The sequence below is a fragment of the Lygodium microphyllum genome, chromosome 7, assembly GCF_053477565.2.
Source record: "Lygodium microphyllum isolate KBCC chromosome 7, Lygodium_microphyllum_v1.1.10, whole genome shotgun sequence".
NCBI classification, from domain to species: domain Eukaryota; kingdom Viridiplantae; phylum Streptophyta; class Polypodiopsida; order Schizaeales; family Lygodiaceae; genus Lygodium; species Lygodium microphyllum.
Genome location: NC_141141.1, coordinates 155600598 through 155615624, shown reverse-complemented (window position 1 = coordinate 155615624; position 15027 = coordinate 155600598).

Sequence of the window (15027 nt, the reverse complement as noted above, 5' to 3'; positions counted from 1 at the left end):
ATGAGAAGGTTGCTAAATCTGTTCTAGAGGCTCTATATGTTCTTACTTCTTTGAATGACATTCTTAGAGCAGAGAAAAAGGCTTGCATCTTGTGGGATAGGTGATCGGATGACTTCTTGTGGGATAGGAGATCAGATGACTGTCAAGTTCCTTAAGGTTCAACCTCACGGATTGGAGATGGTGGTGGAGGTTAAGTTCTCTCCATATTCGGATACTTGTTGCATCTATCATTGCTATGGTCACTATGCTAGAGATAGCCATCAGAAGATTGAAGGGGCTGGAAAGAAGCTGAAGGCTCAGTATTCCTATGAAGTGCCTGCTCAACTTGTCACCTAGGCCTGGGAAACCTCAATCTCCAATGACGGAGGAGACAAAGAACAAACACAAGTCCATTGTTTCTCTTTAAAAACTTGCTCATCTTCCATTGGTTGAATGCCATATTTAGCATACCTCTTGCTTGATCTAGACCTTGACAACATTTATGGATAGTTTATCAAAGAAGATTACTGCTATTACTTGGAATATTAGAGGCAGGTTAGAGGCAGGTGTTTAGGTAACCAGTTTGATGCGTGCAAGAGACTTTCAAGGAGATGGAGGCCGGATGTATGTGCCTTTAAAGAGGTTAAACTTGTTGATGTGGACCTACAAGATGGGCTGTTTCTTTGCGATGCTTTCTTGAAAACCTCTATGCTTATCCTTAAGAATGACCTCTGGCCTGTAAGGAAATGTAAGAATGAAGAAGGGCCTTCTATTGCTGCCTGTGACCATTGAGCTCTACCATACTCTCATTGATGCATTCAACAAGTGTGGCCAAACTGTGCTGCTTTCTCTTACTAGCCACAACCCAAACCTCTTTGGCCTTATCCATGTAAAAAGGCTCCCTTAAAATGGAAGTATTCATCCTGAACAATAGTGGCACATAATTAGTCCGAGAGGGAATATATAACCGAAAGACAACTTGTACAGGGCAATGATCAAAGGTCATCAAATCAGAAATGATTTGGAGTTTTGGGTGAGGAGCCAGCCACACCAAGCTCTCTAATTCACACATGCTTGATCTAGCATAGCTGCATGCCATGATTGATCCTTGTGACAGTTGTGCTAAGTCCTATGAGTTAAGTAATCCTAAAGTTTGCACTACGTGAACTAGATCATGCTAATGGCAAGTGTGAATCCCAACTCTCTCTCTTCCAACAACATTGTACATGACTCATGATATTCATATCCACTTTGATGTGTCATGTTCCAACCAACAATGAGTATGGAAAATTTTGGTGGTAACTCCTATGTGACAACCTCCCACTTTTTTGCTCAATTAGCTAATGCTAGGTGGCCATACACCAACACCACCAAGGTCTCACCATTAGCGGATGCAACCATGAGATTGCCCTCTTCAGCCTTCATTTCAATTTGAGCCTATAGAGCTCCTTTACGAGGAGCATGGACCTTCCTCTACCTCAAGAAATATAAAATGGTGCTTCTCATCATGAGAAGCAAGTTTTACCTCTTGTAATGCTAGGATGCTAGGCCTCCTAGTGTTTGCATGCCACCTCTATCTTCGGAAAAAACACCCCTAATGTTCCAATATGCTAGAGTAATCTCTTTTGATAGCTTATCCATATGTGCAATCATAGTGTTGATCCAATAGTTCATCCATTAGCTCAACTAGGGGGCATATATGTTTCTATCCACCAACGGTAGATGTGCTAATTATTTGAGTCAGATGTCTGGTTTACTTGTGCTATTTTGAGGTTTGGTGGCTTCACGAACCGTAGATGATTTTTCCTTATCTTCCTGGGTTAGAGACTGTAGGTATATTGTTATCAAAGGTTTAGAGAGGTTTCTTGATGGGACACAAGGACTTGGTCTCCTTCTCTCATTGCCTTTAGTTATCACCTTCTTCAAAATTATCCTCTTGAGCTTGAACAACCTTGATCTCTACCTTCTTCTTTACAACATCTTTCCCATAATCCCTAGCACAATGGCCCATATTTTTGCAATATAGCAAGAATCAGGAAAATGAGAGAATTTAACTTCAATTTCCATCTTTTGGGCTACAGGGATTAAAAATTCCAAAAACTTAATGGTTTCCCTTCTATCCCATAAATCAGAGAATACCATTAGAGGGGGTTGAGATGTATAACCTTTGCCCTAGGGGTTGGCCAATATATTGATCTTGACATCCTCCAGTTTGGTAGCCTTGGGAAAGATATCTAGACAGGGCACTCTTGTAAGAGTGTATATCATCAGGTGAAATGTGAGGTGACTAGAGTGAGCATAGACAAGGTTTTCTATGTACCCCAGAGTTGACATAAGGATCCAATATCTCTCTCGAGCTAAGAGCCCAAAAGAGCAAAATTAGAACCCTTTTGCCACAAATCTATATTGCACCAATAAAGCTCTTGCCGAATAGGTCTTGAGAAATTAATGGGAAACTTGCATTCTATTAAGGTAAAGGCCAATGGCCAAACGACTTTACAAGAGGGGGAGGGGGCACCCCTTATAGTGTGCAATTAACTACCCCCAAAAAATAAATTCTTATGTGCTCTTTCTCTTCTCTCTCTCTCTCTCTCTCTCTCTCTCTCTCTCTCTCTCCAAGCTTGTCTCTTTCTGTTGGCTGTGTGTGTGTGTGTGTGTCCCCTCAAGCTTGTGACTCTTTATCCCATCACTTACTCTCAACTAGTATCAAAGTATCATCTATGGAAGCTCATGGTTGAAGTAAGCAGTACTAGGAATTAATGTTTTTACAAGATACATGAGTTAATGTCTATTACAAGGTTGATACTTGCTGCCCAAATCTGAAAGAGGTACAAATCTCATCACTGAGCTCTTTGATTTAAGTAAAATACGTTCTTTGATTAAGGGAGCCATTGAGACTTAGGTTGGGAGCTACCATAGCCCAAGTTTGAAGTGATTTGGACAACCATTGAAAGTTACAAACAAGGGAACACAATTCATTTTTTGGATGGTTCGAGAATAGATTTGATTGATGTATTGATATATGCAAGCACAAGGGCTACTTAAGCAAAGGAGCAGGTTGTTTCTTGGAAGTAGGAGGTCACCTTGTGTGAAAAAGTAGGGGGGCTACTTATTCTATAAGCATAAGGCTTGGCTGAGTTTTGTTAGCGAACATAAAAGCGAAAGAGTTGAGTGGTGTGGCTTATTGAAAAGCTCTTAGGCTTTAAAGTTCAATATTTGTAGTGAGAGTGTGTTTCTGCTCAATTTAAGGTTAGGGAGCCTACATTTTCATCCCCATTAGCAAAATAATGGCTTGTTTATGTGGAGAAGTTTTAATAAATACTTTAAGCATTTTAATTAAAGCTTAATCCTTTGTGGACTTAACCTTTTCATAGTACAACATCACTTAACTAGATAAGGTTTGATAAATACATTAATAATTTTAATTAAGGCTTAATATTTTGTGGACTTAACCCTTTTCATAGTACAACATCACTAAACTCGTTTACTATGAAGGTAGTTCACTTGGAGCCCCATTCACATAGACAAAGTGAACTAGTTGAAACAAAACTTGTCTAGGAAGTTGGATTTACACTATAAGGATTAGGCTAGATACTTTGAAGTTTTTTTCACACCTTGGATGCATCCAAATTGGTTTAGTTTGAACCACTTGGGCAAGAAGCTATGTTCACATCGTAGAAATTGTCAATTGGTTATTTCTCAAACCACATGTAGAGAAGTGTATTCACATTGTAGAGGATTTGAATTGGTTATATCAATGAACTGGTTTGATTGGTATGTGTTCACATTGTGGAGGAAAAAATTGGTTTATGCAATCTTTTAGGGGCCATTATTGCTTGGAAATTTTTATCAAAAAATTGCAAAAAAATTTCATGCATTGAGAGTGCTTGGACCACATTTTGGGCATCAAAATTTGGCTATTTGGCATTGTGTTTGCCCTTGGTTGGCTATTATTGTAACACATGGTTCGCAATATTGTTGGTTCTCTTGGTGGTACAATCAACATCATGTTGTTTTCTTCTTGGTTCACATCTATTGCAATGACATATAACAACCGTAACGTATATCTTCAAGGCTTTAGTTGGTTGACACGAAACACATTGTAAATCTTGGTGGTGGGGAGAAGCTCTAATCAGTAATCCAAGTCACTAACTCTCTTGAGGATTTGGTAGGGGCCATAGAAATGGTGGGCGAGCTTGTTACTACTGCCCTCATTAATAGTGGAGTAAGGCACTTTCAAGAGGACTAGCTCTCCCTCTTGGAATTCCAAATGCCTTTTTTTCTCATCATTGTAAAGCTCCATGTGGTCTTGTGCCTTCTGAAAATTCACTTTGCATTGTTGAAGTAGGGTCATCATATGCCCTAACTTCTCTTTACTTTGGAGATTGATCTTATTATTGAACAAAACCATAGGGAGGGGAACCTTATACCCATATAATGTCTCAAAAGGAGAAAACCCAATGCTAGAGTGGATGGAGTTATTATATGCAAATTTAGCCAAGTGGAACCACATATCCCAATTGTGTTGTACACCATGGGGCAAAAGTGCGGTAGGTAGGTCTCAAGCCATTTATTTACCCTTTCATTTTGATGATCAGTCAATGGGTGGTATGTAGTGGATGGAGCAAGCTTGGTGCCCATAGATGTGAAAACCACTTGCCAAAAGTTGCTCATAAACTTGGTATTGTGATTATATACTATGACTTGAATAACATATGTAGCTTCAATACATGCTCCATAAATTGAGTGGCCATCAAAGATGCAGTATATTCGATCTTAGTTGGGATAAAGTGGGCAACCTTAGTGAGGCAGTTGACGATTGTTCCATCCTTGCTTGGTAATAACAGGGAGGCTAGTAATGAAATCCATAGTGATATATGTCCATTTCCCTTCAAGAACATGCACAATTTGGAAGAGACCAGTAAGTCTAAGCATGCTGTCCTTGTTTGTATTGGCATGGAACACAATTGGCCACAAAATTCTTGACATCCCTCCATATGCCCTTCTAGTGAAAGCTCTTTGCAATCCTATCATATTTTGAAACACCCAAATGACCAATAGTAAGACAAGAATGTATCTGTTCCATGATCTTTCGTGTGAAGAGAGAAGTGTAGGGGATGACAATCTTGCCATGGGACCAAATAAGGTCATGTTTGAGTTGATATTGGGAGTTTTCATCCAAAATCACCCCATCTTGTAATTTTTGAAATATGTGACTCAATTCCTCATCCAACAAATAGGCTTCTTGAAATTCCACAATCCAATCACTATGCAAATTTGAAATGGAAGACACTCTGCATGCCCACATTCGTGAGAGTAAATTAGTCACTATGTTATCTTTGTCCCTAGTGTGAGAGATGTCAAAATCCTAATTTGGCAAAGTTGCCACCCATCCCCTTTGCTTAGGATTCAAAGTAGATTGAGTCAGGAAGTATTGGAGGACTCGATAGTCACTCTTCACTCTAAATCGGTGGCCATATAGGTAATGGTGCAATTCTTAATAGCATGGAGAATGGCCAATATCTCCTAGTCATCAACATTCATTTGCATCTCCTTTTCATCAACCTTATGACTCTAAAAAACAATCATACCATGCTCTTGTAGCAATACAACACCAATACCTTGGCCACTAGCATTACATTGAATGGTAAGCTCCTTTGAGAAGTTAGGGCATATGAGGATAGGGGCTGAAGTAAGCATTTCCTTCAATTGCATAAAGCTATGATCAACAATACATTCCAAAAGAATGATTCCTTCTTTAAGTGATTAGTCAAAGGCACTAAAATGGTGGCATAATGATCGATGAAGCATCTATAAAATGAAAAGAGACCAAGGAAACCACATAATGAAGTAGTGGTGGATGGTGTGGGCGAGTCCTTCACACACGACACCTTTTTAGGTTCAGCATGTATGCCATTCTTGCTAACAATGTGCCCCAAGTACTCGACTGATGTCTGCATGAAGATACACTTTCCTTAGCAAATAGCCTATGCTCTCTCATGACATCAAACACCCTTCTAACATGTGCAAAGTGCTTCTCTTGTGATTTGTCGTAAATGAGAATGTCATTTAAAAAAAGCACAAAACTGAACAAGAAGGGGTGTAAGATTTTATTCATGAGGCTATGAAATATGGTGGGGACATTAATCAATCCAAAAACATCACTAGAAAATGATAAAAGCCCACAATCAATCTTGAAAGGCATTTTGATATCATCACCCTCCCTCATGTGTATTTGATGATAGCCAAGTCAAACATAGTGAAGAACCGTGCCCCTTTCAACTCATCCAACAAGTCATCAATCTGTGGGATGGGATATTGGTTCTTAACTATGATCTTATTCGAGTCCCTGTAGTCAATGCACATGTAGAAAGAGCCATCTTTCTTCTTGGCTAGCAGGACTAAATATGCATAAGGTAAGAAACTTGGTTCAATAAACCCCATCTCAAGTAACACTTTGACTTTCTTTGCAAAATTTTCACATTCACACTTGGAGATTCTTTAAGATGACTTGTCCACTGGCTTGGAATGGGGCTCTAAATCTAGTGGGTGGTCCACTTACCTCTTAGGGGGAAGGATTGTAGGAATATGAAATAAATCATTATACTCCTCAAGTAATACCCTAAAAGGCTGAATTTTGAGATACTTGGGAGGGTTGATTTCAATTTTCCATATTCAAGTGCAAAACAAAGATATGTGAGCATTTTTAAAATTCCCTTTTGAGTTCCATTGTTGTAATTAGCCAAAAATCAGAATTATCATAAACTTCCTCTAAGTGGATGATCTGTCCATGTATCATAAACTCCATATAGAGTCGAGATAAGTCCATGGCAATTTACCCAAATGTTTTAGCTAGTCACAACCCAAGACAATATCAATGGGGCCCATGTCTAATGCAATTAGATAAAGTAATACCACATAATTTATAGCCAAGCATTGGGAAACTTTGAAGCATACATGTATGCTGATTTCTTTTTCACCATTTGCTACCTCAACTTTCAGGGGGTGCTATAATTCCATACTGGTGCATTTCAATTGATCAATGGTTAATTTATTTACAAAACTATGTGTACAACCACTATGCATGTTGAGGGTTGAAATGACTTGATTTTTTGGCTGATTTTTGTTTGTGTGGATTGAATGGTTGATTTTTGATGGATTTTGTGTGATGTTTAGTTGTTTTGGAAGTGTTTGGGAGTGTATTGGATGAGGATGATTATGTTTTGGAAGCTCACAATGTTTTATAGTGGAGATATGATGTTCTGACATGTTCTGTTGATGTCCTGTTAGTATCTGATTAGTTCTGTTTGAGTCTATTGACCTTCTATTTTGCTTTGTTTTTCTTTTGTATGAGGGGTTAGAATAATGATTGATGAAGTTTGAGAGTGTTTGGAAGCTTTTTGATTGATTTTTGATCTTTTTGAATGATTTAAGTTAAGCTCAAGGCTTTTTGATGACCTTTTGTATGGTACTGTAAACCCTCTGTTTATTTAGCTTTTGTAGAGCCTCTGTCTTTGTTCTCTTCTGTTCTATATGCCTTTGTAAGTGTGATGATGGATGAATGTGAAGCTTGGGGAAGTTTTCAATCTTAGGAAGAGATGAATATAAGTTCAATTTAGCTCAAGAAGTGGAAGAAGTACCTGCTGAAGACTCAAAGTAAAGACTGAAGTGACAACAACACTATTGAGCTACGAAGGGACACTGTAGTGGTTCTGGTGACCTTTCATATCAGAGATACCTCTTGGAAGGGGTATCCATGAATAAAGAGGGGTTATGAATGATTATTCTTGATAATCCCATTATACAAGAGAGAGAGAGAGAGAGAGAGAGAGAGAGAGAGAGAGAGAGAGAGAGAGAGAGAGAGAGAGAGAGAGAGAGAGAGAGAGAGAGAGAGAGAGAGAGAGAGAGACAGAGAGAGAGAGAGAGAGAGAGAGAGAGAGAGAGAGCACCAAATTTATGCAAAACAATGTATCTATGAGTGAGAGATTGTGAGAGAAAGCTATGTAACCTTTGAAGAAGAATACTACGTGATGATTTCCATTCAAAGTGGTGTATTCTCTTGTATCTTTGTGGTTTCTTGGTGAATTCTATGAAGAATATGAAGATCACAATCAATTTTATTCAAGTTAAAGCCGTGGGAGAATCGTTTCTATGAAGTATGATGAAAATTTCTCATTCTTGGTGTAATTTTCCTTGTTGTGGTCACACCAAATATGAAAAAGATGTTTGTTGGTGATACAACTTAGATTTTCTTGCAGTAGATTCCCTGTTTTCTTGGGGTTCCTCTTGGGGCTCCATGTTTTTGGTGCATAGTCGAGGAAAATTACCATAAACTAGAATTAGAAGGAGCTTAAAATGAATGAAATGGCATTGCCAAGAGGAGAATAACTCAATGGATGCTTGTAAAGTTCCTTCTACCACTGAAGAATTGGAGATTCTCATTGCCAAAGCCACTTTCTACAAGTAATTCATCCCACAATGGTAGAAACATATTACCATCATGATGGAGACTCTATGTGATGGACTATTTCCTCTCCTTGTTGAAGCAACAGAGACGTGCATATTGGTGGCAAATTGTTTGGAAGCAAACTAAAATGTAGAAATAGAGAGAATGATCATCCATGGGAGATTTAGCATTCATTGAGAAGTTTCAAGACATCATCAAGTGGGAGGTTGTGAAGAAGCTTTAGGAGTCATGGTTAGTAGAAGTTCACAATAACAAGAAGGAAAATAGTTGGAACCTATTTGTGGATGCTCAATAGCATGATACGTGGAACTCTTGGTGCATTGACAACCTTCTATTTGTCCAATTAGTAACCCACTAGAAGTTGATGGACAGAGTGTTCTTCACAACATAGATTGTAAAAACCATCAAAATCTAGCATTACTATGATGATGGCACCACAAGGGTCCTCAGAAGAATGAGTTTTGATATATTCAGAACATAATATCTTCCCCTTTGTAGTGGTCTGAAAGCTGAATTTAGAGACATCGAAAAGAATAAAGTAGAATAAATGTTTGCAAGAGAGTCCTCTAGGACTGAAGCCCCATTTGATTATGTCCTGTGGAGTATAGACAAATTGGGTGGAGCTAACTCCCCAATGAATGATGCAATCAAGAGATAGAATGAGTCCAGAGGTATGAGAAGAGAGAATGTAAAAATCAAAGCAAAGAACGAGCTAGCAACATAAGCCTCCTTTGACACCCTAGCAGCACTCTTTACAAAAGTCCCCATGGTGACTCAAGGTCCCTTTCCTAGTCAGATCCATCCTGGCAATATTGATGATAGGCTAACAAATGTAGTCCCATTGCCCATCTTTAAGGGAGAGTACAATGAAGACCCTGATGTTCATATAGTAGAGTTCATGGTAGCCTGTGTAGCTAACAATGTAAGAACCCCCAAGCATTGGTTGGCGATATTCCTTGCCACTTTCAAAGGCGTGGCTTTTCAATGGTATGAGAGACAAGCAATAGAAACTTTTGGCACATGGGACGACTTGAAGTTGGCATTTCTCACTAAATTTAGGCGTGAAGGTTTTGAAGAGTAGATATGAGAGGAGTTCATGAACTTAAGTCAGTCCTCTACTGAGCGGGTGGGAAGCATATGTCTCTAGAATGGAATCCATACTGAGAAGATGGACCAACCATCACTTGGATGAAGGTATCCAGAAGGGAGTTTTCCTTAGAGGCCTACAATTGGAAGTTCGTAAGTTTGTGTAATTGCAAAGACCGGTTAATCTGCAAGCTGTGATGGAAGGTGCAAGATTGTATGATGAAGTTGAAGGAAGGTTGTCAATGACCTAAGGAAGAGAAGTTCTATCTCTTCCCATACCAGGAATGTCATATCCACTAAATGTAGTCCCAGGTATAGTTCCCTACCCCTACCCTCAATAGTGCCACAGTACAGTGCACCGAATCCACAGTGGGGTCATAGATGACAGTACCTCAAACGATGGTTCAACCACAACAACAATGGCCTCAAACAGTTCCCCCAATGGTGACTCAACAACAATGGAACTCTGCCAATTGGAATTTACAACTCCCAGTCTCAACAAGAGCTTTGAGTCAGAATCAGAACAGAGGACCCTCTGGATCAACTCAACTAGTCTATATAGTGATGATAACCGAAGATTTCCAAAACCCTACTCTAAGTACTTTAAGAGGTGAAATTTTGAAAGACTACTTGTCCAATTCAATTGTAAGCATCAAGAAGGAGTTGATGGATGTGATTACAGAATAGCTATAGATGCTGAAGGTGAATATAGCCAACATATCGAGTCTTGCAGGAGGTGGAGGAGATGTGATGCGGTCTAATACATGGTGTGGAAAGTGCCATCAAGCAACCATTCCTGGAGCCTTTTGTTCGTACTGTTTAAGGAAGAACCATATAGAGAATATTTACTCTCTGAAGGAGATGTATGAAAGAAGGAAGAAAGATGAAGAAGCAAGATTTAACTTGTTGGAATCCAAAATGACAACGCAAGACATTGGACCAAAGCCTAAGGAGTTTGGTCTTAATTTCAGACCAAGGAGGTTTCCCTCTCAAAGTTACAAAGGATAATAGTCTGAGGGTGGCTAGAGATCGGAAGTGGAGTGTTATACATATGGAGAAAAGGGACATATCTCACCAAATTGTCAAAACCCTAGAAGGTCCATGGACTACAAGCCCTTATGTAGTCGATGCAAAGGTTCGACCACACTGTAAAAGATTGTCCAAGTCCAACTCCTGTGAAAGCTACTCCTAATACCCAACAGAAGACCCAAGAACTTGCTTCCAATGTGGTGGAATTGGAGATTGCCACATTAATGCCCTCTAAGAAAGGAGAACACACAATTTCAAAAGAAAACATTTCCTCTACCAAAACGGTGAAGTTCAACCTCCCCAAGGAGAGATAGAATAGTGTTGAGCAGAACAATGTAGTACAAAGCATTGTAGAGCCACAAAAAGCCACAGAGACACTTGTAGAGACAGGACCAAAGGTCCAGGAGAGATAGAGGATATCAAAGTAACTCCAGAAGTAGAAGAAGTGCAGATGTAGCTACTCCTGGAGGAAAAATGAAAGATAAAAGTGGGTGTTGCCCCATTTCCTAGCCGATTGGAGAAACCCATGGATCCTATCAAAGAATATGACTTGGTTAAAGATCTAGACACCTTCAAACCAAACCTAACATTTCAGCGGTTTGCTAATGTTGTCTCTTAGTTTTCGAAAGAAATTCAAAAGCATATTGATGAGAAGAAAAGGCCTAAGGATTGCTCCCTCCATAGCAACTAAGTCTAATAAAGCCTCAGAGCCAGTGAAAGAAGTGGATATGGCTACTACCTTTCTGGATCTTGGTACCCCAAAGATCGGCGTGTGGATTGAAGGATGCTTTATTGCATATGCATTGATTGATAGAGGTTCATCAATGAATATAATGATGGATGTGACAATGAAGGATCTAGGCTTGCAAGGAATGCAATCTATGCAGTGGGTTATAAGATTGGTAGATCAAAGAAAAATTAAGCCTTTGGGCATTATCCCATATGTAAAGACAATCCTCGTAGAAAGAGATTATTGGTTGGCATATCTAGTGGTGGTCAAATCAAATTCCTACGGGACCTCATATCCTCTGTTGCTAGGTTGACCATGGCTTTTTGAAGCAAGGACATAGATGAATTGGTTCAAAGGAACCCTAACCCTAGGCAGAAGACCCAATAAAGTGGTGTTGAAGTTGTATGGATCACAAAGAGGCAATGGATCTACTTCCATCAAAGTCATAACAGACCTCCAATGAAGTAACAGATGGCACATTAGGAGATAAAGGGGCCGTTGAATAAATCTCTCCCAAGAAAATAGAGGCACGGTCCCTGACAGTGGACATTGTAAGCCAACTGCCAAAATAAGCAAAGTCGTTGTCAATGGGTGAATACCTCTTGCTTGAACCATAAATGACTTTTGAAGTCACCTCTAACAATGAGATAGAAGCATGAATGTACTATTCTCCCTGTTACATGGCTGTACTAGAGCCAGAGATAGAAGCAGAGACAAACACAGAAGCAAGGTAGAAGATATAGTAGAGAGCATGCTCTTCTCTTATAGAGCTCCTATAGAAATAGAAACATAATCTAAAGAGGACAAAGAGGATAGTGTAGAAGAAGACTATGAGATTGAGTTGGAGGAATCTTTCCTACTTGCAGAAGGCACAGAGGAGGAAGAAGTTGTATAGGCCACATAAGCAAAAGATCCCATGTTGTTCAATAGAATGACTATAGTACCATTTGGACTAGCTAATCTCTCTATAGAAATAGAATTCATCAAGATTTTCAACTTTAGGATCCTCCACTATTGAGTATATTCTTACCCTTTGATTCTTAGAACACATTTCTCTCCAAAGTAACATAATATACCTTTAAACTATAGTAGTAGAACAAGAATTGGGAGCGCTTGATGTGCCTTGCATAAACAAACCAAATCCAAAATTGGAATATTTGAAGTCATGATTTCATACTTCACACCATCTAAATATAATATTGTCTCCAAAGGGGATAATAGATTCATTGTCTAAAAATCACTTGACTTGAGTCTAGAATGACTCAGTATTGCCTTTGATAAATCCTCTTCTAACATGGTTTTTCATGCCAAAACAACTCGATTTTCTTAGCTTTCTAATAAATATATAATTAAAAGAGTTATGGAAGAGAAAACCATTTCCTACATATGTAATATTGTACCAATTTTGTAGCTTATATATATATGATCTTGTTGACATACCATTTATAGAAGGTCCATGATCATAAATTAATTTCATGGCATAAGTAATAGCATGTTGATTATTCATGGTTTCAATGCTTATTTCTCTCTTCAAGAGCTCAACTTGATTCATAGTAGGCTCTATTTGTGATGCACAACCTTGAAACTCCTTGTAAACAAGAAGGGTTTTCTTGTTTTGTGATGTTTTGACTTTCTTGACTTCTCCTAATTAAGATTTGAAGAGTTTAGAATATCAAAAAGTGGGATCTCAAATAAAATTATCTATATCTCATACCTCAACACCTTCCAGACCAATATGACTGTCAATACCTTTACACGGGAAATGCCATGTGTACATCCATTATGGCTATTTGAGTCCGGATCAGACTAGACATGTTTAGCGACCATTATGGCCATGTGTACATCCATTATGGCTAGTTAAGTCTGGATATTTTTAAAATATAAAATTAGACCTACATAAATTCTAACAACTATCCAAAGTTGAAAATGGGGTTAAAAGGCATTTTATAAAAATTATAAGCCAAAGAAATATTTCTATGGAATCCCTTTTTTCTGTTAAACAAGTTAAGGCACTTACGTAAAGTACAAGAATTGTAATTACATCTTTGGGAGCTGTGTCCTTTACAGTGCAGCCAAGGGGAGTCTATCCAGTCGTTCCCCATGGTAAGCTCATCATTTTCCCTCTCCCGAGAGATCAAATGGTCAATCGCATTGTTGCCATCATAGGAATAGCCACTTGTAACCCTTTTAAGACTTAATCTTGATTAATTTCAAGCTTAAGAGCTTAGCTCCCATGGTTTTATGTTGCCGACTAAGAGAGGGGAGGAGAGTAATGCAATATCTCCATCATCAGTCCGTGGAATCAGGAGTGAAGTAGAGCAATTGGAAGGCAATATAGAATTCTCCTATTCTATCACTTCAGATAAGGCAAGTATATTGAAGCTCCAAAACTTGAAGTGGAAGGAGAAGACATGGTGATGGATATGGGAGAGGCATTGGCTTCAATTCTCTCCTCTTGCTCTCTCCAACTACAATTTTTCTTTAAATCCTCTAGCTTGGATGGCTTCGAAAAGCCTCTTAACTCTCTCTCTTTCTCCAATTGATGGTGCCCCCAGGAAGATGATGGTGCCCTCTTCTTCCTTAAGTTTGCTCTCTCTCTCTCTCTCTCTCTCTCTCTCTCTCTCTCTCTCTCTCTCTCTCTCTCTCTCTCTCTCTCTCTCTCTCTCTCTCTCTCTCTCTCTCTCTCTCTCTCTCTAGGATGGCGTCCCCTTTCTTCATCACGACTATCCAATGTCCCATGAACTCCCCCCTTCCTTTTCTCCAATTGGCCCCCTTTGGACTTCCTCTCCCCTTCCTAATCCTCTTCCACCTACAATTGACCTTTTTATTGCATGTTTTTTGTTGTAGATACATTTATAAAAAATAATGCAAGTGACCCTTTTTCTCCACATTCCAATCTCTAAGTTGCACACCAAGTTGGTGACAAGTGCCTGGATGATCATTACAACTCAAAATTGATTTGCATTTATTTTTTCATGGATAAGTAACCATGTTAGTATCTTGTCACATTAACTCAAATACTCATGGTCCACTAATTTTTATATCCATGTCATTAACTCGACTTACTCGAAGATGTATCATATACTTGGCATCGTAGAGTCACTAGTGACTCTCCTTGTCCACACTAGCATTGCCTTTGTTCTTTGACTTGTCCCTCCCCTCCTTAATCTTTAATGTGATCATCTCGGAAATACAACTCTCTCCCTACCATATCCCAATGTCTATCCTATATATGATGCGATGAAAAATTTGCCAGTTCTACTACTTCTATCTATGATCATCATCAATGATCAAGACCACTTGTCTAATCTGTGCTATTGAATTCATGTCTTTTAATTTTTCCAAGTCGTACTCGACTATACACTCAACCATCTCTAACCTTTCAAAAATAACTCATTTGGATTTGTCAATATATTGTTTGTGGGAAGAAAGGTCAAATGGTCATCCAAGCCAAAATTCTAATCCCTTCTGATTAGATAAAACTATCGAATTCTACTTGGTATTTTCCTAAGTCCAGTCTCTAGTACAAAACTCCTTCGAACTAGGATTTTCCACTTGCCAGATTGTAGAGACGCATCCTCCAAATATGAAATCTCAACTGCATCTACATTAAATTGATGTGAAAAGTTGATAACAATATGCCAATTGTGTACAAATTTGTAAGAATTTTTGCAATAGTAGCATTGGTTCTAGGTGTTGTCACTTCTCCCCCACTTAATTACGAAGTGTCCTCACG